Source organism: Mastomys coucha, unplaced genomic scaffold (assembly GCF_008632895.1).
Source record: "Mastomys coucha isolate ucsf_1 unplaced genomic scaffold, UCSF_Mcou_1 pScaffold17, whole genome shotgun sequence".
Taxonomy (NCBI): domain Eukaryota; kingdom Metazoa; phylum Chordata; class Mammalia; order Rodentia; family Muridae; genus Mastomys; species Mastomys coucha.
In genome coordinates this window covers 36808433-36826589 of record NW_022196899.1, presented here as the reverse complement: position 1 = coordinate 36826589, position 18157 = coordinate 36808433, and positions in this window count along the sequence as shown.

Sequence of the window (18157 nt, the reverse complement as noted above, 5' to 3'; positions counted from 1 at the left end):
TCTCCATTTAGTTTGATGTTGGTTACTGGTTTGCTGTATATTGCTTTTACTTTGTTAAAGTAAAGCCTTGAATTCCTGATAATTCCAAGACTTTTACCATGAATGGGTGTTGGATTTTGTCAAATGATTTCTCAGCATTTAATGAGATGATGATGTGGTTTTTCCTTTAGGTTGTTTATATAATGGATTACGTTGATGGATTTCCATATATTGAAATATCCCTGCGTCCCTGGGATGAACCATACTTGATAGTGATGAATGATTGTTTTGATGTGTTCTTGGATTTGGTTTGTGAAATTTTTATTGAGTATTTTTGCATCTGTATTCATAAGGGAGATTGGTCTGAAGTTCTCTTTCTTTGTTGGGTCTTTATGTGGTTTAGGTGTAAGTATAATTGTGGCTTCATAGAACAAATTTAGTAGTGATTTTCTGTTTCTCTTTTAAGGAATAGATTGAAGGATATTGATATTAGATCTTCTTTAAAGGTCTGCTGGAATTCTGCATTAAACCCATCTGGTAGTGGGTTGTTTGTTTTGTTTTGTTTTGTTTTGTTTTTTAATTGGGAGACATTTAATGCCTGCTTCTATTTCTTTAGGGGTTATGGGACATTTTAGATGATTTATCTGATCCTGATTATACTTTGCTTATTTGGTAACTGTCTAGAAAATTGTCCATTTTAACCAGATTTTCTAGTATTGTTAATATAGGCTTTTGTAGTAGGGTATGATGATTTTTTTAATTTCCTTGGTTTCTGTTGTTATATCTCCCTTTTCATTTCTGATTTTGTTAATTTGAATACTGTCTCTGTAACCTCTGGTTAGTCTGGCTAAGGATTTACCTATCTTATTGATTTTCTCAAAGAACCAGCTCCTTAATTTGTTGATTCTTTGTATAATTCTTCTTGTTTATACTTGATTAATTTCAGCCTTGAGTTTGATTATTTCCTCCAGTCTACTTTTCTTGGGTGTATTTGCTTATTTTTCTTGGGAAAAGATCTTTACAGATCTTACTTCTGACAGAGGGCTAATATCAAATATATATGAAGAACTCAAGAAGTTAGACACCAGAGAACCAAATAACCTTATTAAAATGGGGTATAGATCTAAACAAAAAAATTCTCAACTGAGGAATATCAAATGGCTAAGAAACCCCTAAAGAAATGTTCAACATCTGTAGTCATCTGGGAAAAGCGAATCAAACAAACCTGAGATTCCACCTTATACCAGTCAAAATGGTTAAGATCAAAAACTCAGGTGACAGTAGATGCTGGCGAGATTGTGGAGAAAGAGGAACACTCATCCATTGCTGTTGGGATCATAAGCTGGTACAACCACCCTGGAAGTCAGTCTGGCAGTTCTTCAGAAACTTGGACATAGTATTACCTGAGGATCCAGCTTTACCACTTCTGGGCATAAACCCAGAAGATGCTCCAACATATAACAAGGATACATGCTCTACTATGTTCATAGCAGCCTTATTTATAATAGCCAGAAGCTGGAAAGAACACAGATGTCCTTCAACAGAGGAATGGATACAGAAAATGTAGTACATCTACACAATGGAGTACTACTCAGCTATTAGAAACAATGACTTTATGAAATTCTCAGACAAATGGATGGAACTAGAAAATATCATCCTGAGTGAGGTAACCTGATCATGAAAGAAGGAATGAAGTATTCACATTTTAATCTTCCTTTTTCTTGAGTTTCTTGTGGTTTGTGGATTGTACTTTGTGTACTGGAAACAACCCAGAAGTCCATCAACCAAGGAATGGATACAGAAAATGTGGTACATCTACACAATGGAGTACTACTCAGCTATTAAAGACAATGAATTTATGAAATTCTTAGGGAAATGGATGGATCTAAAGAATATCATCCTGAGGGAAATAACCCAATCACAAAAGAACACACATAGCATGCACTTTCTGTTAAGTGGATATTAGCCCAGAAGATTGGAATATACAAAGCTATTAAATATTTTAATAAATGAGTGATATGACAGGTATCCCATAGGCTAAAGATCTATCCTGAAATGTTTACTGAAAGTTTACTTTGTTGTTTTACATATTGTTATTAGTACCTCTGCATTTTGTTTTAGTACATACATGTCTGTCAGGAGCCATAATGGGACAAGCTAATAACTAGCAGGTGATCATCTTGAAATGACCTGCTTTAGATTATTATATAATCTGCGACATGTGTGCCCTTATTAAGCAAGGCTAAATTCATTTAAGGATTCATTTTAGGAAAGATTTCTGCTGTTAATATGCTTTTCTTGTTATTATTATACAAATATAACAATCACTAAATAATAGCACACTCCTTTGGAGCAGATCTCTTCAGATCCACAAAGATGTACTGTCTTATAATGATGCTATATAACTTTCTGACTTAAGACTATGTGATGCTCCTATAAGAATTTCTAAAATATATCAGTGATTGTTAAGCTCATTTATAGTGGGACTGCTATTCGGTCATTTTCTGCAAGTTAATACTTCAAAGAGAACTCTGTCAGTCTCCAAATTGTCACCAGTTAATTGCTCTTAGATAATAACTAGACTTTCTCCTACTCAGAGCTCATTCCAAAGGGTGTAAAACAGTTAATCAAAGGTCATAAAAAGGGGACTAATGATTTATTACAGGTGCTAGGACAGAAGATAAAGTATTGATTGGGTTTATCTATACAAAATTTCACTAATAACTTTGTTATTGTTTTAAACCTTCAGTGCACCTGTGGAGCTGAGACAGGAGATGGATGTTTAGGTAGATAACTACTCCTAATGGATATGCATGTGAACATTGTCAGTTGTAAACTTCTACTTTAATTTATGGTTTTATTTTCTGTGTGAATTTTTAGTTAACTTTTTAACATATGATCATGTATTCTGAAAGATGTTTAAGGGCTGAGGACAAAGAAAAAAGTCAGAATTGAGGGACTGAAATGAGAGGAACAGAGGTGAAATAACTGAGCTAAGGAGATGTTTTAGATAGAAGACTTTTTAGATTAGAAGGAGAATGCAGAGTGGAATAACTTAGAAACTCTAGGTAACATAAAGTACTGAGAAAGAAATATGTAGAATGCAGAGGGAAAGAGGAAAAAAGAAGATGCTGCAGGGAGCAGAAGGAGCAGGCAGGCTTCTACTTACCATGAGGCAGAACAGGTCCCATGCTAAGGACAAGGCAGGTTTAATGTTATTAAAAGAAACAAAGCTTTTTTCTTACAAATATGGATTTAATTCATTTATCATTAAGAGTGTAGAAGTCTTTTCTTTCTCTATGTAATAAAGATTGGAGCATATTTTTCCTCCAGAATGAGTGAGTTCTTTCTGCATGGGTGCTTGGTCTTTTACTCCATATGCATATGCAAGTATGGATGTGTATGAGTATGTAATTGTGAGAATGTACTCATGCGTGTGTGTAAGTATGTATTTGTGAGAATGCATGCAAGCTGGGCCCAACTGGGTATGAACGAAAATGTATACATGAATAAATGAGTGTGAATTAACATGTATATGAACTTATGTGAGATTATGCATATTCATTTTCCTTCCTTGCAGAAGGAAAAAATGTTACATTTTTTCATTTCCTGGTCCAATAGAAGTTTATTGCTCCAAACTTCCCCCTAGCCCAACAAGCAATAAGCATCTGGACAATAGGGAAAAGGCTCTATCAATTAATTTTTTACTTAATCTCCTGCTGTTTTAGGATGAAGTGGTAAGTTCTAGAAACTGCAGTTTCTGGCCTCAGAGGATCACAGAAACCAGGTCAGCTATAATAGCACACTAACTTAGACTTAGATAAATAAACTTTTATTATACAGCAACCCTAAATTTCTCATAAGACAAAGTCTTACCCCAGAATCTCTTAAGCCAAAGTCTTACTCTCCAACTATGCTCTTCCCCCTCTGCTGCCTCAAGAAGAACCGACAAAAAGAAACACCCTATACCATCTGAAGATATGTTTTTACCACATGAATCTGTTTCACCTCAGTGATTCAGAACAATTAATGTAAGTCGGCTGTTTCCTCATGCATATAAGCACTCTGGTTATTCACCTGCAAGGATTGTTTTAAGAAAAATAACTGCTGGATTTTGTTATTTGTAGTGCATACAATGAAGTGTAAATAGTACCATATTAATGACAACATATCCCTACAAGAAATGAAGTTCAGGATTCTTTCTTCTCCAAATAAGTACATTATTTGAATTTGTGACAAATACTCCTGATTTGACCTTCTGATGATAATTAGATTTTTTTCACCTATCCCAAAATGCCAGATGAACAGTAATGATGGTAAGAAAGAACCTGTGGTAAAGCTGACTGCCCTACAATGTACAGGCAGGGAAAAATAATGATATAAGATGAATGAAGACAAGGACTTGAGTTCAGTATGCCTGAGATTTGCAGTGTTTGGAAAGCTAGCCAGAAGATCTTGCTGATCTGCTTAGTCATTATCTCAAGACTGATTCTACAAAGCTACATGGAAGTCAACCTCACAAGAGGAGCCTACTTAGTTCTACTTGTTGACTGCTCATGCTCGTGAAAAGAATTATCTGCAGGTGAGTCTCTCTGATGGAAATTTTCTGATGGTTCCCTAATACAGGGTGGCTTTTGGGAAGAATGGAAGTGTCTTTGATGGTCTAGAACTTGGTATGGTAAGCCTGATAGTTGGCAATCTCTTGGCTATTATATACCTTCAAATCACAAAGTAGCTAAGTTACACTTGTCTCTGTGTCTTCTTCCTAAAATAGCCATAACTAGAACACTGCTTAAATGATGAAGTTGTTTCCATGCAATGTCAAACAGGAATCTGACACAAAGTAGAAAAGTACCAAAGAAGAGAGATAAACTTGACATGGAGATGCCAAATTTTTATCTTGCCTTCAAGAGACCATTAGACAGCTACAGACCAGAGTGAAGGGTCAGCGTGTTTGGACAGGATTAGCCTCTAAGTTGTAGCTACAGTGAACATCCTTGCCTCAGATTTTAGGTTTATTATGAGTTATAGCTTTACATTACCCATAAAAAATTTCTCCATGAAAAATATTCAGAGAATTTAATTCTTTCTTTTCTTTGTCAGACTTAACAGGTAGCAGAATTCTATGTTTCAACTTTTTAGTACTCCTCTCATCACAGCTAAATACCCATATATAATTAGATATAAAATACGTCTGGAAGTCATATCAATTAATAATAAGGACAATAACTTCTCTGTCTCCAGAGTAGCATCTTAGATATCAAGTGCAAAGTAGAATGTTTAAATGACTCCATCAATACATTGCAATGCTGTACTTCATAATTAGTGCTACAGACATGGCAAGCCATGCCAACCCAGGCAAAGAGCAAGGCTAATTAGTGTTGAGGGATTGAGACTCAACTATGACTTGTAAATTTTTACTGAGCTAGGTGAAAGGTCTCTCCTGGGGTCAAATGATGCTGGCATCATGCCAATAAAGTACGGAGAAAGACATGAAAGGGTCAAAGAGGTCATCAGTGATAATAAGTGGGAAAAAGTTAAGTGCTCAGGTGTAAAATCATGAAGAGTGATGAGTTTCAGAACTCTTGAAAAGGCAATTAAATTTGAAGTACCTCTAATTAACTGCAGGGGTGAGAAGAAGCCATGGAAAAAGCAGTGGAGGAGGAATAATCAGGGCCCACTAGGAGAAACAGTGTTTTCTTCATTAAAATGCTTTTACTTAAGCTTCCTTCTGCAGAATGGCAGGGATGGCAGAGGCAAGCTAATTAAGCATTCACACGTTACCTATTAGTCATTTTTCAATCATATTATATAATGCCCTTGGAAAAGAAACTCCTGATAATGAATGTATTCTACCAATTAAAGTAACCAAGAAAGTACTTTGATTTACAATAAAGAAATCTTACTTGACAATGAAAGTAAAATTATTTGAATTTTAGGTTCTCAAATAGTTTCACACTACTTTTTACTTCCTTTGGTGCCATTTTCTATACTGAAATTTATCAGGAGAGCTTGTTAAAAGCGATTTTAGATTATGAGTATTCTAAATGAAAAAGTCGATGAATAAATAGAGGACATCTTTCATTTTGATACATTACTATTTGATAAGTCTTTGCTCTCCTCAGTAAAAGTATAGTATACATAATTGGGATTATATAAAATAATTAAAAGTCATACTCACTGTTCAAAGATTTTCCAGTTTTCTAAAGCTTACAGATTCATCTGGAATCAGAGATTGAAAAGGAATTTTTCCCAGTAATCAATTTGTCTAACTTTTATTCATTCTTCCTGTTGAGAACATTTAAAGGATTTTAATCAAAATATTAATAAATTAGAAAATTAAATGCATTTCATAAATGAGTAATATTTAGAAGCATTAAAATTTAAGAAAGTTATTCCCTTTGCATAATAAAATCTATTTAAATTTATTATTGGGTTCATTAGCATTTAGTTATTTCAAATAAACTTTCTGTACACTGACCTTGAAATGTTGGTATGATTATAAAACAAGAGAAAAAAGAGAATTCCCCAATTTAAGACAACTGTAGCTTTTTCATAAATGCCAAAGCTTCTCAGAAAATGGCAATCCTAAAACAAAACCTACTTTTGTCTCAACTATAAGCTCAACATATATAATTAAGCTCAGAGTTGATTTCAAAGTTTCAATGGTATTGTGAAAACTAAGTTCAAGGAAATGTGATGTATATTAATCTCAGTGGTACCTCAAGGCAAAATGACTGATGTCCTACAAAATTAATTTAAATGATAAACTAATTGTAGATTAACATAAATTATATATTACTCTTACCATGCTATAAAATTCAAATAAACTGTATATAATTTTGTGAAACTACAGATATTGAAGTAGATTTTATTGTTTATTTGATAATCAAGTCACTGCAATATTGCATTCTCCATAGCTCATGAGAAAATGGTCATTATTAAAGGGAACTGAGATTTACCTATCAGAATTACTAGGAACTTTTAATTTCATCAGTTCAAACTAATATGCAAGTTATTCCATGATGTGGACCTGAGTCAAAAGAAGCTATTTGCTTCCAATGCAGGGACTCTGTCTTTTCTCATAAAACATCTGTATATGTTGTGAACCCTTTGCAAGTTTGAACATTCCGATGCCATTTTAACCTCCATCTTGACCACTTTCATACACACACACACACACACACACACACACACACACACACAGATGTATTCACAACTCTGCTTGCCAGTTATTATCTACTATTTTCAAAAGTTTCTATTTTTCCTTTCCTCTGGAGGTCCAGGCATATCAAAGTGACCAAGAAAATCCCCTCTTCTCTTTCAAAGATTAGGTGAATTGTTCCCTTGTCTGTGTGCCCTCTTCTAGACTTAAACAGTTATAATGTACTTAAGAACTCATGTGAAAGGATCAATTAAAATACAGAGCAAAAGTTACACTTAAAGTTTTCTTAATTGCCTTCAATCAACAGTAGACTAATTTGCCTAATACAACTTGGTATAGTACCTCATCTGCATACACAAATTTTGAAGTCATTCAACTACACTAATTTTAAAAGGCAAAAAGATAACTAGGTAATTGAACATTCAAATGCATATTAATTGTAGAAAAATATGTAATGGTGAATGGATGAATGAGAAAAGCCCAGGACGCAAGTATTGATTTTTATCTCATCTTGGGCTCAGGTATCTAAACTCCAGGATCAATCAAGGGTATACTTATTCTCTTGTGAATTAAAATGTTGAAAGGAAAGACTTTGAATCTAACTTATTAAACGTTCACAGAATATTTTTTAATTAGAATTATTTTTCTCTGGTTTCTAGGATTACATAGTATTTCCCCAGAAATGGGTAGTAGCTTCCTTACCAAAATTTCTCTTGCTATGATTCAGTTAAATAACTTCTTGTTTTGGCTTAAAATAACTGATGGAAAACTGGAAATACACATATGCACACACCTAGTATATTTATTACATATGTGCATTATTTATAGATTACATAGATCATTTAGCAATAAGGCTCCAATGAGAGTGAAAAGTTAATCTGATAATACGTGATTTACATCAAAATGTGACATAACATCAAGATGAATTTTTAAACAAACAATTTTAGTAATAATCAAATAATTTTGTAATGATAAATGATTAATACATGATATTAGCCAGAGTTTACTCTTGGTATATTTAAGCTTTCCTAACAAAAAAGTGTATTGGAGTCTACTAGCACATTCATTATTTTATTTGCTCTATCAAATTTCAACTTAGTAAGAGTGGGAAAAGAGTCATTATTCCATATTTATAAGTGTCAAGGCTAACAAATAATCCATGAACTAATGCATGGGTTACTTTGGAACACATTTTAAAAATAACCTGTTATACTTTATGTTAAGTATGGTCAAAGGAAAATAAACCTTTGTAAGCATGAGAATTATATATTCTTTCCTCTTTTATTAGATATTTTCTCTATTTATGTTTCAAATGTTCTCCCCTTTCCTTGTTTCCTCTCTGAAATACCCTCTATTTCCTCCCCCACTCTTCCCAGCTCAACAACCCATCCTCTCCCACTCGTGTCCCATGTATTCCCCTACACTGGGGCATAAAGCCTTCATAGGGACAAGGACCACTCTTCCCATTGATGACCAATTAGGCCATCCTTTGCTACATATGCAGCTGGAGCCATGAATGCCACCTTGGGTATTCTTTGGTTGGTGATTTGGTCCCTGAGGTCTCTCGGGGTACAGGTTTTGTTCATATTATTGTTACCCCTATGGGGCTGAAAAATCCTTCAGCTCCTTAAGTCCTTTCTCTAGCTACTTCATTAGGGGCCTTGTCCTTAGTCCAATGGTTGGCTGTGAGCATTCACTTCTGTATTTGTCAGGCACTGGCAGAGGCTCTCAGGAGACAGCTCTATCAGGCTCCTGTCAGCAACCCCTTGTTGGAATCCACAAAAGTGTGTGGGTTTGGTGACTGTAAGTAGGATAGATCCCCAGGTGGGGTAGTCTCTGTATTGTCATTCCTTCAGTCTCTGCTCCACACTTTGTCTCTGTAACTCCTTCCACAGGTATTTTATTCCTCCTTCTAAGAAGGATTGAAGTATCCACACTTTGGTTTTCCTTTTTCTAGAGTTTCATGTTGTTTGTGGACTGTAATTTGGGTATTTCAAGCTTCATGGCTAATATCCAATTATCAGTGAGTGCATACCAAGTTTGTCCTTTTGTGATTAGGTTACATCACTCAGGATTATATGCTCGAGAATCATCCACTTCCCTAAGAATTTCATAAGTTCAATGTTTTTAATAGCTGAGAGGTACTCCATTGTGTAAATGTATCACATTTTTTTGTATCCATTCCTCTGTTGAGAGACATCTGGATTCTTTTCAGCTTCTGGCAATTATAAATAAGGCTGTTATGAACACAGTGGAGCATGTGTCTTTGTTATACGTTGGAGCATCTTCTTGGTATACGCCCAGGAGTGGTACTGCTGGATCCTCAGGTAGTACTATATCTAATTTTCTGAGGAACCACCAAACTGATTTCCAGAGTGGTTGTACCAGCTTGCAATCAGACCAGCAATGAAGGAGTGTTTCTCTTTCTCCACAACCTCACCAGTATCTGCTGTCACTTTTGATCTTAACCATTCTTACTTGTGTAAGGTGGGATCTCAGAGTTGTTTTGATTTGCATTTCCCTGATGACTAAGGATGTTGAATATTTCCTTAGGTGCTTCTCAGTCATTCAATATTCTTCAGTTGAGAATTCTTTGTTTAGCTCTGTACCCCATTTTTAATATGGTTATTTGGTTCTCTGGAGTCTAACTTCTTGAGTTCTTTGTATATATTGAATATTGCCCATTATCAGATATAGGATTCATTAAGATCTTTCCCAACTGTTGTTTGCCATTTTATCCTATTGACAGCATTTGCTTTACAGAAGCTTTGCAATTTTTTGAGGTCCCGTTTGTTGAGTCTTGTTCTTAGAGCATAAGCTATAGGTGTTCTGTTCAGGAAAATTTCTTTTGTGCTAATGTGCTTAATGCTCTTCTCCACTTCCTTTTAAATTAGTTTAGTGTATCTGGTTTTGTGTGGAGGTCCTTGATCCACTTGGACTTGAGCTTTGTACATGGAGATAACAATGGATTGATTTGCATTCTTCTACATGCTAACTGCCATTTGAACCAGCACCATTTGTTGAAAATGCAGTCTTTTTCCACTGGATGGTTTTATTTCCTTTTGTCAAAGACCAAGTGACCATTTCTGGGTCTTCAATTCTATTCCTTTTATCTACCTGCCTGTCATTGTACCAATACCATGCAGTTTTTAATCACAATTCCTCTATATTACAGCTTGAGGTCAAGAATGGTGATTCCACCAGAAGTTCTTTTACTGTTGAGTATAGTTTTTGCTATCCTAGGTTTTTTGTTAATCCAGATGAATTTGGAAATTCCACATTCTAATTCTGTGAAGAATTGAGTTAGAATTCTGATGGGGATTGCATTGAATCTGTAGATTGCTTTCCACAGGATGACTATTTTCATTATATTACTCCTGCAAATCCATGAACATGGCAAATCTTTCCATCTTCTGAGAACTTCTTTGATTTTTTTTCTTCAGAGAATTGAGGTTCTTGTCATCCAGATCTTTCACTTGCTTAGTGATAGTCACATCAAGGTATTTTATATTTTTTGTGACTATTGTGAAGGGTGTTGTTTCCCTAATTTCTTTTTAGGAATGCTTATCCTTTGTATAGAGGAAGGTCACTGATTTGTTTGAGTTAATTATATATCCCTTTACTTTGCTGAAGTTGTTTATTAGGTTTAGGTGTTCTCTGGTGGAATTTTTGGGGTCACTTAAACATATTATCATATCATCTGCAAATAGTGATAATTTGACTTCTTTCTTTCTAATTTGCATCCCTTTGATCTCCTTTTCTTGTCTAATTCCTCTGGCTAGGACTTCAAGTACTACATTGAATAGGTAGGGAGAGAGTGGGCAGGCAGCCTTGTCAAGTCCCTGATTTTAGTAGGATTGCTTCAAGTTTCTCTCCATTTAGTTTGATGTTGGCTATTGGTTTGCTATATATTGCTTTTACTTTGTTTCTATATGTCTCTTGAATTCCTGATCATTACACGTCTTTTATCATGAAGGGTGTTGGATTTTGTCAAATGCTTTCTCAGCATCCAATGGGATGATCATATGGCTTTTTTATTTGAGTTTGTTTATATAATGGATAACGTTGTTGGATTTCCATATGTTGTACCATCTCTATATCCCTGGGATGAAGCCTAGTTGGTCATGACGGATAATCATTTTGATGTGTTCTTGGAATAGTTTTGATGTGTTCTTGGATTTGTTTTTGAACAATTTTATTGAGTATTTTTGCATTAATATTCATAAGGGAAATTGGTCTGAAATTCTCTTTTTTTATTGGATCTTTGTATGGCTTAGGTATCAGAGTAATTGTGGCTTCATAGAACGAATTGAGTAGAATACCTTCTGTTTCTATTTTGAGGAATAGTTTGATGAGTATTGGTATTAGGTCTTCTTTGAAGGTCTGATAGAATTCTGCACTACACCCTTCTGGTCCTGGACATTTTTTTTTAGTTCGGAGACTATTAATGACTATTTCTATTTTGTTAGGGGATATGGGACTGTTTAGATCATTTATCTGATCCTGATTTAACTTTGGTACCTGGTATCTGTCTAGAAAATTGTCCATTTTATCCAGAGTTTCCAGTTTTGTTGAGTGTAGACTTTTGTGGTAGGATCTCATGATTTTTTGGATTTCCTCAGTTTCTGTTGTTATGTCTCCCTTTTCATTCCTGATTTTGTTAATTAGAATACTGTCTCTGTGCCCTCTAGTTAGTCTGGCTAAAGGTTTATCTATTTTGTTTATTTTCTCAAAGAATTGTCTCCTGGTTTGGTTGATTCTTTGTATAGTTTTGTTTGTTTGTTTGTTTCTACTTGGTTGATTTCAGCTCTGAGTTTGATCATTTCCTGCCATTTATTCCTCTTGGGTGAATTTGCTTCTTTTTTTTCTAGATCTTTCAGATGTGCTGTGTGGAGACACTCAGAGCTATAAGTTGCCCTCTTACCACTGCTTTCATTGTGTCCCATAAGTTTGGATATGTTGTCACATCATTTTCATTAAATTCTAAAAAGTCTTTAATTTCTTTCTTTATTTCTTCCTTTACCAATTTATCATTGAGTAGAGTAGAGTATTGTTCAGCTACCACGGATATGTGGGCTTTATATTGTTTATGTTGTTATAGAGAACCAGCCTTTGTCTATGGTAATCCAATAGGATGCATGGGATAATTTCAATCTTCTATCTGTTGAGGCCTGTTTTGTCACTGATTACATGGTCAATTTTGGAGAAGGTACCATGAGATGCTGAGAAGTTATATTCTTTTGTTTCAGGATAAAATGTTCTATAGATATCTGTTAAATCTATTTGTTTCATAACTTCTGTTAGTTTCACTGTGTTTCTGTTTGGTTTCTGTTTCCATTATCTGTCCATTGATGAGAGTGGGGTATTGAAATCTCCCACTATTATTGTGTGTGGTCCAATATGTGCTTTGAGCTTTAGTCAAGTTTCTTTTATGAATGTGGATGCCCTTGCATTTGGAGCACAAATGTTCAGAATTGAGACTTCATCTTGGTATATTTTTCTCCTTTGATGAGCATAAAGTGCCCCTCCTTACCTTTTTGATCACTTTAGGATGAAAGTCGATTTTATTCGATATTAGAATGGCTACTCCAGGATGTTTCTTGGGACCATTTGCTTGGAAAATTGTTTTCCAGCCTTTTACTCTGAGGTAGTGTCTGTCTTTGTCACTGAGGTGGGTTTCCTGTATGCAGCAAAATGTTGGGTACTGTTCACATCACCATTCTGTTAGTCTATGTCTTTTTATTGGGGAATTGGGTCCACTGATATTAAAAGATATAAAGGAAAAGTTATGTTGCTTCCTGTTATTTTTGTTGCTAAAGTTGAATTCTGTTCATGTGGCTACCTTCTTTTAGTTTTGTTGAAAGATTACTTTCTTGCTATCACTAGGGTGTAGTTTCCCTCCTTCTATTGGAGTTTTCAATTTATTATCCTTTGAATGGCTGGATTTATGGAAAGATATTGTGTAAATTTGGTTTTGTCATGGAATACCTTGGTTTCTTCATCTAAGGTAATTGAGAGTTTTGTTGGGTATCGTAGTTTGGACTGGCATTTGTGTTCTCTTAGGGTATGTATGACATCTGCCCAAGATCTTCTGACTTTCATAGTCTCTGGTGAGAAGTCTGGTGTAATTTTGATAGGTCTACCTTTATTTGTTACTTGACCTTTTCCCCTTACTGATTTTAATATTCTTTCTTTGCTTTGTGCAGTTGGTGTTTTAATTATTATGTGACAGCATGAATTTCTTTTCTGATCCAATCTATTTGGTGTTCTGTAGACTTCTTGTATATTCATGGGCATCTCTTTCTTTAGGTTAGGGAAGTATTCTTCAATAATTTTGTTGAAGATAATTACTGGTCCTTTAATTTGGAATTCTTCACTCTCTTCTATACCTACTATCCTTAGGTTTGGTCTTTTCATTGAGTCCTGTATTTCCAGGACGTTTTGAGTTAGGAATTTTTTGTTGTGTCAATGTTTTCTATGGTATCTTCTGCACCTGAGATTCTCTCTTCTATCTCTTGTATTCTGTTGGTGATGCCTGCATCTATGTCTCCTGACTTCATTCCTGGTTTTCTCTCTCTAAAGTTGTCTCTCTTTGTGATTTCTTAATTGTTTCTACTTTGATTTTTAGCTCCTGAATGGTTTTGTTCAATTCCTTCACATGTTTGGTTGTTGCTTTCCTGTAATTCCTTAAGGGATTTTTGAGTATCCTCCTTAAAGGCTTCTTCTTGTTTACTTGTGTTCTCCTGTAATTCATTATGGGGTTTTTGTGTTTCTTCTTTAAGGGATTGTACCTGTTTACCTGTGTTCTCCTGTATTTCTTTAAGGGAGTTATTTATGCCCTTCTTAATTTCTCCAGCACCATCAAGAGATATGATTTTAGATCCAAATCTTGCTTTTCCGGTGTTTTGGGATATCCTGGACTTATTGTGGTGGGAGTACTAGGTTCTGAGGATGCCAAGTAATCTTGGTTTTCTGTTGGTAAGATTCTTGCATTTGCCTTTCACCATCTGCTGATCTCTGGTGTTAGATGTTCTTGCTGTCTCTGGCTGGAGCTTGTTCCTACTATAGGTCTTTTAAGCCTCTGTCAGCACTTCTGGGAGATCAGCTCTCCTCTGGGAAGACCCCTGTGAATAGGGCTGTGGATCAGTCATCTGTCCTGAGTCCTGGGGTCAGAGCATACCCTGAAAACATGCTCTCCACTTGTGGGAAAGGTGCAGAGAGGGAGGTAGAAAGGATCCTGTCCAGCTGCCCTGCCACTTCTGTGGCTTGAGCCTTCTAGCTGGTCCTGCCTTAGAAAGTCACAAGAGAGAAAATGGGGATCTTGCCTAAGTTCTGGGCTCAGAGCAATCCTTGGAGACAACCTCTCCCCTGGCAGAAAAGTTGCACAGAGGGCTGTGGGGCAGCCCCACCTCCCGGGTACAGATGGAGGCAGGAAGGACCTTGTCCCAGCTGCTCTGCTGCTTCTATGGCCTGTGCACTCCTGGCTGGTCCTGCCGTAGATGGTCACTGGAGGGAAAAAAATCTATATATCCCTTCAAAAACAATGATGTTCAAGACTGGAGGCAAAGGAGCAAGTTAGAAGACTATCACAGTTATTTAGACAAGAATTGGATACATCATTTGATAGGACTGTAGTGATGTTGTTTTAAGAGAATCAGGAAACCATTACAGGAACCTACAACTAATCAAAGTGCATAATTGTGAAACTCAGTATCAATGGTCAGATCTACAAAATACTCCTGTGTATAAGCCTCAAGGGATACTGTGAAAGAAAGGTCAGAAAAATTGTAAAAGCCAGAGGATCAGGAAACATGTGGTGAAATTTTGTCTCCTACTTATATCCTGCACCTGTAAATTCTTACCAATATGACTGCCCAAACATTAACTAAATGAGAATGATACTAATAGACATGCCAAACGTAGGGAAAAGCCCATGATACCTCAACTCTACATAAAGAACTGCAAGCAATTAACAAAATCCTCGAGCAAAATAGTTGGTCTTTCTCAGGGAAGAGTACACCAAATGGCTACACAATGCCAAACAGTCATCATTGAAAACATATATACAAGTAACATTATATGGATTCATCAGGTTACATTTAATATGTATATATGGTTATCCCTAGTTCATCATCCCACTAATACATATTTTGGTTCGATTTCCTGACACTCTTTGCCTCTCTCACATCTCCTCCAGTTCATGATACTGTCAACCTTATTTCCTCTCCCTCCTTTCTTACTGTCTAGTCACTTTCTCCATCCACCTCCCACAATCCTCCTGTTATTCACTTAATGTAGGACTGAAGCATGGATCCCTGGTCTTCCTTCTGTGTTCCATATGGTCTGTGTGTTGTATCATGAGCATTGTGAGTGTTTGGGTTAACATCCACTTATTAGTGAGTTCATACCATGTGTGTTCTTTTGTGTCTGGGTTACCTCACTCAGGATGATATTTTCTAGTTCCATCCATTTTCCTGTGAATTTCATGAAATCATTGTTTTTCATTGCTGTGTAGTACTCCATTGTGTAAATGTACCACATTTTCTGTATCTATTCTTCTCTTGAGGGGCATTTGGGTTGTTTCCAGCTTCTGGCTATTATAAATAAGGCTGTTATGAAAATAGTGGAGCATGTGTCCTTGTTATATGTTGAAGTATCTTTTACATATATGCCCAGGAGTGATAGAGCTGGGTCCTCAGGTAGAACTACTTTCCAATTTTCTCAGGATCCACCAGACTCACTGATTTTCAAAGTGATTTTAGAATAGGCCCAGACACCAGGGAAACATGAAGCTCCCAGAACCCAACTGGGATGACTTTAGCCAAATTGCACAGAGAAGGGGGAAATAGAACTCCTTGAGACAACCTCCAGTAGATATGCATGGCCCCTGATCAAGGGATGGGGCCAGCTACCCATCTCAAAGCTTTTAACTCAGAAATGTTCCTGTCTAAAGGAAGAACAGGGACAAAAATAAAGTGGAACAAAGACTGAAGGAAGGGCCAACCAGGGACTACTCCACCTGGGTTCTACCATGTCTACAGACCTCAAATCCAACACTGTTGCCACTGTCAAGAGGTATTTACTGACAGGAACCTAGTCTGGAAGCTCCTTGTGAGGACCAGCTAGCAACTGACCAATGCAGATGTGGATGATTGGAGCCAACCATATGACTGAGCTCAGGGAACCTGGTAGGGGAGCTGGCAGAAAGACTGGAGGGGCAGAGGGGGACTGCAACCCTATTGGAAGAAAAACATACGTTGGCTTGACCACCTAGTTCTCCCAGAATCTAGACTACCAACCAAGGAGTGTACCTGGAGTGATCTATGGCTCCACATACATATGTAGCAGAGGATGGCCTTGCCTGACAGCAACAGGAGGGGAGGTCCTTGGTCCTGGGGAGGTTTGATGCCCCAGCATAGAGGAATGTTGGAGTAGTGGGGAAGGAGAGTTTGGATGGATGGGGGCGCATTCTCATACAGGCAAAGGGGAGGAGGAGGGCAGATGTGAGATGGTGGGTTGGTAGAGGGGTAACCAGGACATGGGGTATCGTTTGAGATGTAAATGAATAGAATGATTAATAAAATATAAAAGAATTTCTAACTTCTTACCTAGCTAAAATATGACAATTGTTTGTGATGTTTAATAAATAAAACTTGATTTTTAAAAAGTATATAACAAAAAATCAAATGAATATGTATATATGGCAAAACAATTATAGCAAAAGCATAGGCCATTGATTTGAACGAGAGCAGAGAGGTAGAAAATGTCAACAATAAAATAAGTAAATAAAACATATCATTGGAAGGAAGATCAGCAAAACTATCTAGTTTGCTGAATGAGATATTTCCCTGAGGGAATACTCAAAGTTTAAATCTTGATTTTTTTTCAAAAATATATGATAGATAGAAAACAGAATTTATTAAAACTATAAAAAAAAAACAAACTTAGAACAGGAATAATATTTAAGGGACAAATAAACTGAGTATTGCATTTAATGGTTTTACCCTTTTACAGATGTCTAAGCCAAATACTGAGTAAGTAATTAAGAAAGCAATCAGTGAGGTGAAGATAATACTTAAATATCATCCTATATCTCTACCTGTGAATTTGGCTAAGTTGTTTTATTTTGTATTTTGCAATTTTAATCTAGGTTACAATCTCCCTGTCTCTTTAGCTGCTCCCAGTTTGAATGCAAAGTGTAGTCAACCATTATTCATGGTTATATATTCTGTACTTTATGAAACACAGCATATTTTAATATATGAATGTACATTTTCAGGTGAGAAAGAGCTATGTGACTAAGGAACCATTTACAGAATCAGAAAGATACATAATAATAACTTAGGATGTATTGAGTTAACTAAAGATTCATTATAGAGTGTTGTAAGATAAAAGCAGGAAAAATTTAATGGTAACAGAATCTGAGAAAAAAAAAGACCTAAGTTTCAGAGTAATAATAAGAGTAACTATTGCCTTACAAGCAAAGGAGTCAGTATGGTGATGCTGGTGAGATGGATCGGGTAGAAGAGCACTTATCCGATTTGAACATCAACTTTCCCAAAAGAACAAGGGTGCTTTGATCCTACAAACTGATGGATACTGGAATTACCTGAGGAATAAGAGAGAGTGAAAAAAAAAGGAAAGATAAAACAAACCATATTTTCAAAATATTGGCTGTAGAACATACAGAATACAGTGGTTACTTGGTGTTTTATTAGACATAAATATCTGCTTACATGAACAAAAACTTCATGCTACAATGGAGGAAATTTTAATACATAGAAATATTGAATGACTATTGAAGATACAATATGAATACTAGAGAAGGTATAAAATACATGAGTGAAAAGTTTGGCTTTAGTAGAAAGAAAAATCTGTGTTGTTATTAGAATGAGAGATAAACTAGAGAATAGACCAAGATGTATGCAAAATCTTTAAGTGAGAACATGGTAAAATTCTAGAATTTCTCTGTCTCCTTCCTGTTCCTTTCTTCTTCAGTTTTCCAGCCATCTT